The following is a 14411-nucleotide window of genomic DNA, read 5'->3' as shown; positions in this document are numbered from 1 at the left end:
TAGACCCAGAACAGTGTTCTTATAGGAGTTCTGTTGTGATGTAGTGTTGTGTAGGGTTCGGGATCTGAAGAAGGGGCTGACGCACAAATGAAAACACTAGACAAGAAATATGAATTTAGAAGTCATGGGGAGCCAAGTAGAAACTTCTCTCCAGTGGAGAAGCTCCCCAAAACCTTGGATTTGTCAGCTTTTATCTACTTGAATACACATTTGCTCTTTAGAAATTATAAAAGGCAAAGTTTGGTAAACAGTAAAAGGATTATCAGTTTAGGGGATTGCCTTGAGCCATTTGGCCAAAATCAGTATGCTGATTTTCAGCCCTGCTGAGCATCAAAGTCCATTGGCCTTCCTGTGGGTCTTTTTGCGTTAATATGCTAACTACTGTTGGTCTTTGCCTCCAGCAGTGTTGTTTACATGTTTGTTCATTTTATTTGACTATAAGTTCCTGATTGGCAATTACTTATTTCTGGTTGTCTAGCAACTATCTTGGTACTTGGCCCATAGGAGATGCTCAGTGAATGCTGGCTAATTGAAGGACTGATTGGGAGTTGGCACTGTGCGATATTAAAGTGGCAGTGAGCAGTCTACGTGGTTGGCTTCCTTTCTCTTTCCTTTCTCAGTATGTGGATCATCTATTGTACCAGGTCATTCTTTTATATTGCTCACTCTAGGTAGAGTCTAGGTAGTTATTGAAGGGCTCAAAAAACCACACAGAAGATAGGAAATAGGGACAAAAAAGATTACCCCCGTGTCTAAAACTGATTCATTCTATCAATGTGATGAGCTGTAAAGAGTTCTGAACTAGGGTAAGGAGACTTGGGTCTAAGTCCAGTTCTTCCCCTTAATACTCAGTTTAGGGCTAGTCACTTCAGTCCTCAGGGCTGCAGTTTTGACCTCTGTAAGTTTGTAATGTGACACTACATTACCAAATCTGTTAAATGAAATAAGACATTAAGAATATACATCTCAAATAAAAACTGTTGTTTGAATTTTTTTTTAAAATATATTTTATTGATTTTATACAGAGAGGAAGGGAGAGAGATAGAGAGTTAGAAACATCGATGAGAGAGAGTCATCGATCAGCTGCCTCTTGCACACCCCCTACTGGGGATATGCCCGCAACCAAGGTACATGCCCTTGACCAGAATCGAACCCGGGACCCTTCAGTCCCCAAGCCGACGCTCTATCCATTGAGCCAAACCGGTCCCGGCTGTTGTTTGAATTTTAACCCCTCTTTCATCTGGATCCTTCACCTGATTAAACACAGGATGTTTACCTCAGCTTCCAGGTGGAGACCTGGAGGCTAAAGCAATTTTCCCCTGCCTGGGACCAGGACCACAGGAGATTGATTCCCACTGACTCAGTAACTTTCAGAGATAGAAACTGTAGATAACCTCTGAGCTCTACTTCTGTGTTATTGGCTATTGCAAGAGAGGGCCACATTCCAGTGTTTCCAACCTTTAGAATTTAGAACAAAGGAAAATTCCTGTGGTTTAAACCTTTAAAAAGGACTGCCTACCCCTGGAACAGTGTGGTCCGTGTGGAGTCCGCCTGCGTGTGGTGCTCTTGCAGCCATCCTGGCCAGTTTTTCAATAAATCCTTGTCTGCTTTTTTAAAATCAATCTTCAGCCTCCGGTGGTCTTATTTGTACCCAGGGTTCCACCCCACAATATTAAATCTTACAACTTTAGTTCCCTGCAAAATGAAGCAGGGCTAGAGTCAGTCAGCAGGCAGCCAGCCACACTCTGTAGTGAAGGCCATGAGGCTCTGGAGTTCAGGCAGATCTGTCATTGAGTCCAACTGCCAGTTCACTTGATTACCAACCTTGGGAACATTATTTAGCTTCATTGTTGCTCAGTTTTCTATGGGAAGTATAATACTTGATTGCAAAGTTGCTGTGAAATTTAAATGAGACAAGAAGGGTGAAGTACATGCCACCATTCTTTGTACACAGTAGAGTCTAGACGGGACTTCTAGTGTGTTAATCACACCCTGTCCTCACACACAGAGGCAGCTCATCTTACATACATGAATAGGGAAAGACAATAGAAGCCCACACATTTTAATGGCATTTTTCCTTTGATTTTGGTATCATCATCGCCCAAAAGAGGCTCCCTCATAGACAATGGTTAAATGGTTAAATAATAAATGGTTATGTTCAAAGAAAGAAAAAAATCTCCAGATATATAGAACCTGAAAATTGGAGTGATTAGAGTCTTTAAATCCCAGACAAAGGTACCGTTAACTCAAATAATTTTAAATTATAAAGAATATTTCATACACAGTGGGCAATATTAAAGTATAGCACAATCAACCAGTATAACCAACTGTTCAAAGTTTCTACCTTAGATCTTTATACTAAGGTTTTATTTTGAAACAAAACTCACCTGTGTACAAGGTAATTCACTGTGGAATTTGCTATTCAAACCTGTAATAGCCTGGAGGGAGAGCATCGTCTCACATTGGGTTTTGACATTCTGGATTTGGGAGCATTTTCTACACAAGCCTTGATGTAGAGCTTGAGCCTAATCTGCCCAGCAGAGGGCAGCAGCACCCACGAGAAAGTGCCAATAGTGCTGATAGGGTTTTAAATAAGGCTCCACCAGATAAGCAACGGAGAGGCCACAGCCTACGGATGACACTCCATTTCAGGCCACAAGCAGCACCAGGGATCAAAATGAAAATACTTGTCCCTTGTTCAAAAAGTGAGAAAAAAAGCTTTCCTTTCTTCTGCAGTCTCCCTTGACCTATGCTGTTTTATTTGCTATTTAATGTCAGCTCCCTCTGGCATAGGGAAGGGAGGTGGGGGTGCAGACCCTCAGGGACTCTCCCTGTGACTAGGTGTGCAGAAGGCACAGCCAAGCCTCCACTGGCCCTCTTGCCACTATGCCCAGGCCACCCTAGGTAAGGGCAGCAGCAATCCTAGGCAGGGGTGGGAGCTGGTGACTCAGACCCAGTGAGAGGGCAGCGGGAGGCAGAGCTGGGCCTGAACCCAGGTTCTAAGCCCCTGGTACAGGCTCCACAGGCGCTTTGTACTTCACTTACAGACCACGAATGCAAAAATAAAATTATTCAGAACCTCAAGATGGCTACCACAGAGCCTTAAAGCAAGTAGAGTCCCCTTTTGAACGTGGGAACCTGTGGGACTGCACTGGTACCACCTGTCCAAGGCACTTTTTTACTCTCTGAGTCCAGCCAACACTAACAACCTGGTACTTCTAAATCCAGACTGTGCTACCCTGTGTGTGGTTTCCAGGCTCTGGAAGCAAAGGGGTAACAACTCCCAATGGGCCTCCTACTGTCAGAGCAGAAAACACCACCGCTGCCCAGTCTTGTCCTTCCCTCCAAACTCCAGTCACATCACTTTCAATGTTTCTTGAGCACCCAAAGCTTACACCACCCTCAGGATCTTTGCTGCCCTCTTTCCTGGACTGCTTTTGCTCAGGGACTTCCCTTCATTCAGAATTCTGTTCAGGTGTCACCTTATTCTTGGCAAGCATCTCCAATGGGGTCTGACCATTAACCAGCTTTGTTTTCCTCAAAGTACTTATCACCAACAGTTGATATATTTATTACAGAGTAATTTGTCTGCCTTAGTGGGTATGCACTGACTAGAATGTCCAGAGGAGTAGGATTTGTGTGAGGTTTCTGGCCCGAGACAGTGTATCCAGCTCCTAGACCAGTGCCTAGCAGGTGCACACACTGGAAAGTTGAAATGTCTTGACAGCCCACCGTCTCCTGGTGGTAGTGCCCACTGGTGAGACAAACTGAAGACTAAGGAACAAGCAGGGCAAGACCTGCAGGACACATCTGTTGGGTCAGAGGATGAGATGGGAGAGAAGTTCCCTTTACCTGCATAGTTTGTTCTAAAAGAATGCTGACATATATGATCACTTCATTCCTTTTACATGATAAATAAATAAGGTTCAGAGAGCGAAAAACTCTTAAAGTCACATTGCTTGCAGTGGCAGAGTCGGATCTAGAAGACCAACACTCAGGATTCTTGACTTTTCTCCTTGTGCTCTTTTCCGTGATCATGTTGGTCTGAACACGTGGCCTGCAAACTGAGTCTTTCATTTTAACCCAGGACCAGGGGGTTAGACCTACTGCCCCTACCAACTCTACTCAAAGGCTTAACCACCTTGGGAACTTACTCAGCTTGTTTGCAGAGACCAGCCAGCTTTGCCTTGGATTCAGCACAGGCTCCATATGTCAATAACTTATTAATAAGCCCAAGCATATGATGCTTCTAAGCAATTACATGTCAAGAAAAATTATAGGAGAGTGCATTCTGTGTGGTGAAATATTGCAGTAGACAGGTGTAAGTAATGTGGTTCTGAGTGTATGCTTCTTGAATGATCATTGATCTCCGGGCCCTGAGGAGTTCATTGTCTATCCCCGAGCAAGGCACTTATTGCAGCCCATAGCCCGTAGCCAATCAGCTACAACTACATTTCACTGGAGGGTCTCCTTTATGGTGAACTTTAATGTTCAGCAAGAGAATACACCCTCTCAATTCTTTTCATTGTGTTTTCCTAATTAAATTGCAAATTGTAATTGCTTCTTGGTCTAGAAAAGAAGATCTTAGATTTCATCATTGAGTTCTTAGGCTCACATTTTGTTGTAACTATTTTTTAAATCTTTGCACAACTAAACAACCAAATAGAACTTACATCAGATAATGTTTGGATAAATATAAAATTTCCTGTTTGACAATAATCCTCACAAGATCATTGCCTAATAGTGTCTGATGTATACTTATTACAAAAGGGACCAGGATAATACACTTCAGTGCAACTAGATGAAATGAAATGTATTGTCCCCTTCTCTATGAACCATTATGTTTCTCATTTCCTGGTCTTTAAAATGGAAGAAATTTTATCTGACTCTTCTCTATCTGATTTTGGGAATACCCCTATATCCTCCTGAAAGGGCAGGGCGGAGTTATCCCTGGCCCTCACCCAACCAATCAGGGTTAGCCGAGGCAGTGACATCACCACCGACCAGAGTAAAACCCCTGGACAGGGCGAAATTCGCTCTCTCTTCCGCCATGCTGCCGGCATGAGTGGGACAGAGCCCATGCTAGCATGGAAAAGGCTCTTTTGTTTATTGCATCGGACTCGGTTCCCTGGTGGTCCTTGGGGATCATGAAGTCTGGGCGTAACACTCCCAGAAAATCCTTCTTTAGCCTTGTGTTAAAAAAAAGTTAGTTTCTGTTACTGTTAACTAAAATCTCTACCTGGCACACCTGGCCTCCAGCTATTTTCTGATTTATTAGTTCTTTTGTGTTCTTCCTGCCCCTCCTTCTTCTCTATTAGAGAAGGGACCTTGTCTTCCCTGTTCGTTGCTGGATCTCCAGAACTAAGAACTTCATCTGTAACATAGGAGGCTCTCAAAAAATTTATGTTGAAGAAAGAGATTCCCTAAATATTCCAGTTGTCAAATCCAAGTACCTTGAAATAATAAACTGAAGAAATTAGATATTTTAGTTAATCTATTTCTCTGTAAACATGTACTGATAAAAGAAATGGAAAATGGTCTGAAAGAGAGTATTTAAGACCTGAGCCTCACTCACTAAATGCAAGTCGTGTTTTCTGCCAAATTAGCCTCAGAACTGAGCAGCCAGGTAAAGGGTAGGAGTGGATGGTTCAGCTCACTCTGCCTCTGAGGAACTGGCCACAAGCACACCCTCCCCTCCACAGCTCAGCAAGCAGGGAGAGAGGCAGCTGACTGGAAGTGATCCATATAGAAATGGCTGTGTTTTTGTACTTGTTATGTAATTAGCTGAATATAATGTGGGCCTAAAACTTGTTTTGGTTTAAAAAGAATAAGGAGAGACAGTAAAAAAGGAAGAGTTATGCTGATAGGATTATTATGGCCAATGTTTGCTGGCAGAGAATTAGATAGATACTGAAGATATAGGCACAATAAGAAGATGCTCACAGTCCTAGCCTAAGAGGCTCAGTTGGTTGAAGTATTGTCCAGTACACCAAAAGGTGGAAAGTTTGGTTTCTGACCATGGCACATAACCAGATTGAGGGTTCAATTTGGGAGGCAATTGACAAATGTTTATCATATCCACGCCTTTTTCTCTATCCCCCTCTCCCTTCCTGTCTCAAAATAAAATCATTTAAAAAGTGAAGAATTATAATAGCTTTACAAAATACAGGTATGATATAGAAATCTTGAATTAGTACTTCAGAGACCTTTAAAAACCTATAAAGGGAATGTAGAGGGAAAGCCCTGTCCTATATAATAAAAAGCTAAGATGCAAATAGACCAAATGGTGGACTAACTTGTCGCTATGATGCACATTGACCACCGGGGGCAGACGCTCAATGCAGGAGCTGCCCCCTGGTGGTCAGTGCACTCTCACAGGGGGAACAATGCTCAGCCAGAAACCAGGCTCATGGCTGGCAAGGGCAGTGGCAAGTGGTGAGAAAGGCTTAGAACATCCTTAGCAGCAGCACTAAGGATGTCCAACTGACAACTTAGCAGGCCTAAGCCACCAATCGGACTTCCCCTAAGGGCTCCCAGACTGTGAGAGGGCGCAGGCCAGCCTAACCCTCATGACATACAAATGTCATGCACCAGGCCTCTAATATTACAGAAATGTTCATTGGCTCTTATACCTCCTGGAAACCTCACCAGAGATGCTCATAAATAATGGCTAAGGGTTGTGTAGCAGACAACATTGCTAAGTGATTTGCATGCATTTCAATATGTAATGTCACAGTTTTCTAAGGTAGATACTACTGTATTCGCCCATTTTACAGATTAGGAAAGTGAAGTTGAGAAAGGTTAGGTAACTTGCTCATTGCCATACAGCCAGTAAGATTTCAACAAACAGCCCCATATATACAGCCTGTGGAGAAGGCCATGTGGCAGGGCACTGCAGGCACCTTTAGGAACCAAAAGTGCCTTCCATCCAAAGCAAGTGAGAAGCTAAGACCCTCAGTTCATACAGTAAGACAGTGAATTATACCAACAATCATGGAGCCTGGAAGAGGACTTGGAGGTCCAGATGAGAGCACAGCCTTCTGACTTCATGATTACAGCATGTGAGACCCTGCTGGACCCCTGACCTATGGGAACAGTGAGATAAAAAGCAGGTGTTGTTTTGTGTTATGCTGTGGTAATTGGTCACATGGCATAGAAAAGAAATGCGTAGCTGATAAGATTTCCACTTCCTGATCAGGGAGAAGGGAGCAGGTGATGTCCATAGGACTCCAAATTAGGAATGCTCACTGTAAACTCAGGAATTATAATAAGCCTGAAGAAAAAAAAAAGGGGGAGGTGGGGTGGGTGGGGGGAGGGAGGAAATGAAAATAATTATGCAATTCTCTACCACCCCTAACACCCAAATACATTTTCTGTTGAGGCTTGGCAGAGTAAACAACAATGAGGATAGTATAATTTCAGGAACACTATAAAGCTGGCAGTTCAAAAAGATTTGCCTTCCTCTCCCCCACTCTTGACATGTAAGATATCCATCGGTGGGGTGGGGTATCTTTATGCAATAATAAAAGTGTTTGGAATTCTTGTTTAAGATACTTGGAGGTGCCTGACCCCCACCCCAAATCCCCCAATCCAAATCTACAGTTTCATCAGGGGTGCTTCTGGTATTTGCATCTTGGAACCATCCTTTGAGAAACATGCGTCCACACCTTCAGGAAAAATAGACAACAAAACTGGAGCAATGGTTTGGAAAGCTTGATTCCTCTGAATGATCTCAAATAGTCCCAGAGCCCATCCAGGAACTACATCTGGCTCCACATTCCCTGCCGGGACTTGTTGCCAGGTTTCAGGTTGCTGCCTGGCCAGCTGTAAACCCTTGCCTAGAGCAGGCAGAGTGGACATGCAGGGCCCACTCTGGAACTCTCTCAGCCAATGCCTGGTTTTCTTGTAACTGAAACTAAGGTTGAGCTGCCCACCACCACAAAATCCAACAGGTGCTGGTGAAAAAGGAAAGAGGTTTATTCAAGTGTTAACCACCTGAGAAGATGGGGGACTCTTGTGCAAAGCCTATCTCACATATTAGTTCAGGCAGAGGTTCTACAAGTAGAGAGAGGGAAAGCAGAACAACAAGATCAAGGAGAGGGGCTTGAAAAGTTCTCTACATGCAGACCATCACAGTCTGTTCTAATAAGGATTTGAAACTAGTCAAGTGATAGTCTGGGGTCATCCTGGTTTTGTCATCCTGGTTTTACAATTGAAGGTCAACAATTATCCTAGAGCTGCAATGGCTGAAGGTTGGAATCTGTATCTTCTGAAGTTAGTTCCTAGGATTCTTATACAAACACTAGAGGCCTACCACATGAAATTCTTGCACAGGTACAAAATTCATGTATGGGTAAGAAATTTGTGTGTGGGTATGGTCCCTAAGCCTGGCCTGTAATCAGGAACATCTTCCCTGGCTGGCCACAGCTGGCCCACCCTCTGCCACCCACCACCGGTTCCCCTTTCACTATTTGGCAATCTGGAGCCTGCCGGCCAGGGAGGAAGAACGGAGAGGTTGGCTATTCCACCTGCTTGCCAGCCCCACTGCAGGTTGCCCTCTGTGTATGGGGCGACTGGTGGGGCTGGGGCGTTGGCCTGGCACCACCTGCCACCCACCCCTGGCTCCCCATTCGCCATCAGGCGATTTGAGTTTGCCAGCAAGGGAAAGGGACCAAGAGGGGCTCAGTGTGCTTCATAGGAACTGGTCTAGAGGTTGTTCTGGTTATTCTGCCGTTAGAGTCAATTTGCATATTTTTCCTTGAATAAAATATACAAATCGCATTGGTTGATATTATTGACAAATTTTAAATATTGGGCAGCTATCAAGCTCATGGTAGACAACAAAATTCTAATTCCTCTTGGAAGCTTTCATTTTTATCATAGTGCACAACCCTGTCTGCTGCTTGCTCTGAAATAAGAGGCCTACTTCATTCTTTTTCAAAAGTATGAAATATTCTGGTGTTCAAATATCATATCTGACAAACAATAATCTAACTATTAACCATTCTTTAAATAAAACTAAAAAAAAAAAAGTAGTCAGTTGAGCTCTCAACTCAAACAATTGGACAAGTGCTTTTCCGTATATGCTTTAAATGAATTTCTATTTCAGCACAGAAAATAGTGCAAAGACAAAGTACTCAAGGGCTGATATTTAATCAATTTAATCTTCACCGCTTCACCAGGGACATTCTTAAGACACAGGTGTTTTTTGTCCTGGGCACACATGGTAGTGAGAAATGTGACAGCTGTCAGCACAGCTTAATGCCAATACCTCATTTCAGAGAGCAAGCTGGTTAATCGCTGCTCTTCTACTTAGTGTAAGCATAGCCCTTTACACTTTACATGGATGTTTCTTATATTAATCCCATTAATGCTGACAATAACATTTATCATCATCTCCAATTTACAGACCAGAAACTGGGGGACAGAGAGCATGGGAAATGCCCCCCAAAAGGTTCAAGGTTATCAACTGGCAGTGCCAGCTCTTTCAACATAAAACCCCCATGCTATTTTCACCAGGAGACACTCCTCTCACCACCTCTGATTATTATGACTTTCAGAGCTACTCGATTAAAACTCTGAAGTGAGTCTGTGTCGGGCCTCTGCACTTCTTTTCCCACATTTCTTGACATGTAGCTGTCAGTCTTTCAGGGGTTCACATCCTGCCCTACAGCCTTCTTTCCTCAGCCTCCATCAAATCTATACTAATAAATGGGTAATATGCTAATTAGACTGGACATTTTCAGGATGTCCTTCTGGACAAAGCCACAGTTGCAGGGGCCGAGGCAGAGGTGGTTAGGGGTGACCAGGCTGGCAAGGGGAAGCAGTTAGGCAGTGATCACACCGGCAGGGAAAGCAGTTAGGGGGCAATCAGGCCAGAAAGGAGGGAGCAGTTAGGAGGTGATCATACTGGCATGGGAGAGCAGTTAGGGGGCACTCAGGGGGAAGCGGTTAGGAGGTGATCAAGCTTGTAGGGGGGAGCAGTTATGGGCATCAGGCCAGCAGGCAGAGGTGGTTAGGGGCAATCAGGCAGGCAGGCAGGTGAGCAGTTAGGAGCCAGCAGTCCTGGATTGTCATAGGGATGTCGACTGCCTGTTTAGACCCAATCCCACAGTTAGTCAGACATCCCCTGAGGGGTCCTGGATTAGAGAGGGTGCAGGCCAGGCTGGGGGACTTCCCCCTCCCATGCACAAATTTCATGCACCAGACCTCTAGTCCATGATAATATTCCACCTTTTTCCGTGCACTTGAGTTTTATAAAGCACTTTTTTATTTATCTTCTTCTTTAGATTTTGATCTTCAAACTACTTTGGGAAGTAATTTTTCATCTCCACTTTCCACAAGGAAAATGAGGCTCTCCGAGGTGGTACTCTGCCCAGGTTTGCATAGCTTACCTTTTTTGCATCTCCTTTCTTAAGATCTTTTCAATCTCTAATAATAGACTAATTTATAAGGAGGTTTAAATGATGACTAACTCCTTTCCATGCCCCTTCCAAGAACTATTAGCTTTCTAAAAAGGAGCTTTGTTAAAAAGTAACACTTGTACCTGAGAAATGACTCCCCAATCTTAACACTCTCACATCATGATCATTGGTGTCTCTCCAGGAGAATAACTGTATGTAGAACAGAAGCTGGGCCATGGAGAAATATAAGTTATCATAATTTTGCAAGTGACAGTATCATCCACTGTGTGCCTTTCACCTCACAATGACATCTGAACAAGGCACATGCCCTCTCTGAAGCCCAAACCATAGGCATAATGTGAGATACATGTTCAGATTAGATACACACAGGAGTATTGACAAAAATTAGCAGAACAGAATTTAGTAGTCATGTTCCTCTCCATATCTACACAACAGAAGTAGGACAACTCAATGCCCAATTAGCGTAAACTCATAAAGACAAAAAAAAAAAAAAAAAAAAAAAAAAAGGCTTAGGAACCTAAACTTGAAAGTCTGGGGCCTTTGAAGTTCTTTTGCAAGGCTGAAGCCAGAGAGAGGGTGTTTTATACTGAGGCTACAGGAAGTATGTAGATAAAAGTTTGTTTCACTTCCTAGTGGGGGTGGGGGAGGAGTGTCTTTCTAGAGGCATTCTTCCAGGAAACCAGCCCTTTCCCACCTAGATGTTGATGTTGCCTGACAAAAAGTAAGTAACGTCTCCCTGTCACAGTGTACAGGATCAGTTAGTCAGTAAAAGCTAGAGAAGTTAAGTTTGCCCCCTTGATGATATCAGCACAGAGAAAGGGAAGCAGCAACTTTGAAGACGGGGCCTGGGGACAGCAGAGGCAGTGGGAGAAGGTTTGAGTGAGAGCTGGGTGGCCGTTTGGAGACCTCAGCTGGCCACAGAGGCAGCAGGCAGACATAGGAGGCATGTAGCTGAGTGTTTTCTCCTGTGGGGTTGCCTCTATTATCCTGGGTAAAGTCTAACTGGGCACTGTTCACCTTGCTGATGTGGGCATGAGCAAGGATAGCCAATGAGGACACTGAGACAGTGGAACGGAGTCCTTAAGCCTCTCTCACATCTTTCCATTTTGCTCACAGCTCCACCTGAAGCAGCATGGCCAGAATGGTCTGATTTTTCCTGGGCCACAGTGTCCCCTGGTGGATGTGCGCTTGAACTGATCCACTTGGTGGCTGTGGGCCTGGCAAAGGCAAGAACACCTCCAATGCCAGCAGAGCAGTGGCTTCCCTTACACATAGAATGTATCCATCTTCCCAAATATCAGATGGTTTAGTTAACATATGCTAACTGCAGCCATGAAGCCCTATGCTTCCTTTTTAAAATTGCTACCACCCTCTCCCCTATTTAACCAAAGTGGACTTCCCATCACATGGAGCCTGCCCTGGATGTCCGTTTTTATTTTACCCGTAAGCTCCCTAGTTAGATACCCCTCCCCAGCTTCTTTCCCCTCAAATCCCCTCACGCCTCTTCTGGTCTGATCCAAATGAGCCCAGCTTCCCTGGAACATCTTCTCTCTGCTAAAGCCTGACAGAGGCAATGTGGCCTGGGGAACCCACCGAACTCTCAGTCATCCCATTTGTCAAAAGCTTCAAAAATCTCTTTGAAACAAAGATGTTGCTGGTTTTGCAAAGGTTCCCTGCCCATTCACAATGGAGCTGTGACTGCACAGAGGGCTCACGCAGATCGTCTGCCAGGCCGTGGCTATGCTGCAGGCATGTCTGCGCATATGGCAATGCTTCAGCACTTCCCTGCATGTGGACAGTCTGTGGAGAACAAGGAAGCAAGTGCGGTCCCACAAGGAGTGTTTGATCCTGAAAGTCTGTCAGCCAACATTCTTCCTGAAAACACTTAGTGCCAGTATTTTGAGAGGAGTAAAATTAGTACTTGCCTTGAACCAAGGAAATTGATTATAGGCTTATAATAGTTAAAAGATCAAAGCAGCTACTGTTTCATAATGAATTTATTTCCATACCTACAGATATTTTGAGAGACCTTTTTCATACAGGAACTGAGATAAATGTAGAGTTTCTCAGAAATGTGATGTAAAAATTAATAATGTCTGCCTATTCTGAAATATGTGGAAACTTCACAAAAGAAGTATTGTAATGTTCTTTTAATAACTGTAAAATAAGCATATAGGATAGAAAAACAAGTCAGTGTGGTCTAAATCTATGATATAAGGCAATTCTTTTAAACTCTGGTATAATATAGCCGAAGCCGGTTTGGCTCAGTGGTAGAGCGTTGGTCTGCGGACTGAAAGGTCCCCGGTTCGATTCCGGTCAGGGGCATGTACGTTGTCTGCGGGCACATCCCCAGTAGGGGGTGTGCAAGAGGCAGCTGGTCAATGTTTCTCTCTCATCGACATTTCTAGCTCTCTTTCTCTGTAAAAAGATAGACCTCTCTGTAAAAAATCAATAAAATATATTTAAAAAAAAAAAGAATAGTTTAAAATCTGGTATAATATAGACCTCAAGCTAAAAAGAATGTACTGAATGAATTAACCCAAACAATTCTTATCTCAGATGTCAGAGCCATGCAATTTCTGGCATTAGATCAGGGTGTGCAAGGAAATGCTAGCGTCTCAGAGGTTGGTTATAAGAGTTAGTGAAGCCTCAAATTTATTTTCCCCATTAAAAAACACTGTTTTTTTTTTATAGAATTTGTGAAAAACGGCATTAGATGGTTGGGAAAAAAAAATAATTCCTGGGTGTTGCTCGATTGACAGCCAACATAAATACCAAATCTGCCAGGAGCAGAGACATAACCCCATTAAAGGAAAACAAGATGACACCAGAAGTTCTATATTTCAAACTGTGAGATAAGTATCACTAAAGAAGAGGAAAGCAAAGGATGTTTGGAAAGAGGGTGGTAGATATTTTTAAATGCTGATAATATTTTAAATAATAATAGTTAAGTAAAATAACATTTACTAAGCATTTTATTTGCCCCATACTTTTTTTTTTATTTTAGCTTCACAAAACTCTTATGAGGTAGGTATTATTATTCCCCCCATTTGATAGTCAAGGACCCTGAAGCATAGAGAGGTCATTAACTTGCCTAAGGCTACAGAGGCAGCCAGCCACCCCTCAGCTGGGCTACATTGTCTGCTTTCTGGGCTCCTCAAGCTAACACTGCATACAAGCTTGCTGTTTCTAAATACTCTTCTTAATACTTTACAGGTGTTAAACTCATTTAATGCTCACAACAATAGTCAAGGAAAACACATAGTTATACCCCCATTTTACAGATGAAGAAACCAGGGCCCAGAGAGACTGAGTAAGCTGCCTAACGCATCCATCTAGAAAGGGCCACATTGGAATTCAGACCCAGGCAGTCTGAGCTCTGAAGCCAAAATCTTAATGATTTCACAATATTTTATCTCATGTTGTTACTGGTGAGATGACAAGACCTCAGTTCTTGCCTTCTTGAAGAAAAGATTTCAATCAAGAGACAAAATGCAGTAAAACAGGCAAAAATTTATTGGCTGCAGCAAAAACACATTCAGGACAGTGAAACAAGGAAGGCTGCTCAGCATAGAAGTCAGAGAAAGGGGGCCTTGGAGACAGGTGCTGGGGTAAGCCCGGGACTAGCTGCTGCTCTCTGCCTGGTGCTCCCCTGGTTGCAAGTATCCTGAGGACCCTTAGAGTTTAGGAGATGCGGGCCTGTGGGGGGAGGGGAGAAGGAAGGACTGGCAGAGGCATGCTCCCCAGAAGGAGAATGCCAGTTGGGTCCTTTGAGTTGAGTGTATTTATCTCTCTCTCTTGCAGGAGGGGAATCTTAGGGGAGTTCTCAGGGGAGGGTCTCAATAAAATGTTCATCAGCTTTCCAAGTGTGCTTTTTCAAGGTGGTGTTCTCCACTGATGGGTCAAAGCCAGAGCAGGGGGTCATTGGTCAATTCAGTGAGTCCTGAGGCAGACACTACTTTTCTAGGCCTGGAGCTTAAACACAAC

Source organism: Pipistrellus kuhlii, unplaced genomic scaffold, assembly GCF_014108245.1.
Source record: "Pipistrellus kuhlii isolate mPipKuh1 unplaced genomic scaffold, mPipKuh1.p scaffold_m20_p_3, whole genome shotgun sequence".
NCBI classification, from domain to species: Eukaryota; Metazoa; Chordata; class Mammalia; order Chiroptera; family Vespertilionidae; genus Pipistrellus; species Pipistrellus kuhlii.
The sequence above is the reverse complement of the archived record's forward strand: the minus strand, read 5'-3'. Positions refer to the sequence as shown.